Here is a 225-nt window from a genome sequence, read left to right as displayed (position 1 = left end):
GAGAGAAAAACCCGGCCGCTCCACTAACCGCTCCTGAATAATGATCGAATCCATAACCGCGGCCGGCAGGACGGACAGGCACCGCAGGCCAAAGAAAAAAAAACCCAACCCATGTGTTCCCTCCCAGCTAAATCCATGCGGCAGCCCCCCCGCCTACGCGTGCACACACACGCAGGGCTGGCTCGGCTCGGCGCGCCGCCCCGTCGGCCCACGGGGGGCGGGGGG

Source organism: Mesitornis unicolor, unplaced genomic scaffold (assembly GCF_000695765.1).
Source record: "Mesitornis unicolor isolate BGI_N332 unplaced genomic scaffold, ASM69576v1 scaffold12662, whole genome shotgun sequence".
Taxonomy (NCBI): Eukaryota; Metazoa; Chordata; class Aves; order Mesitornithiformes; family Mesitornithidae; genus Mesitornis; species Mesitornis unicolor.
The sequence above is the reverse complement of the archived record's forward strand: the minus strand, read 5'-3'. Positions refer to the sequence as shown.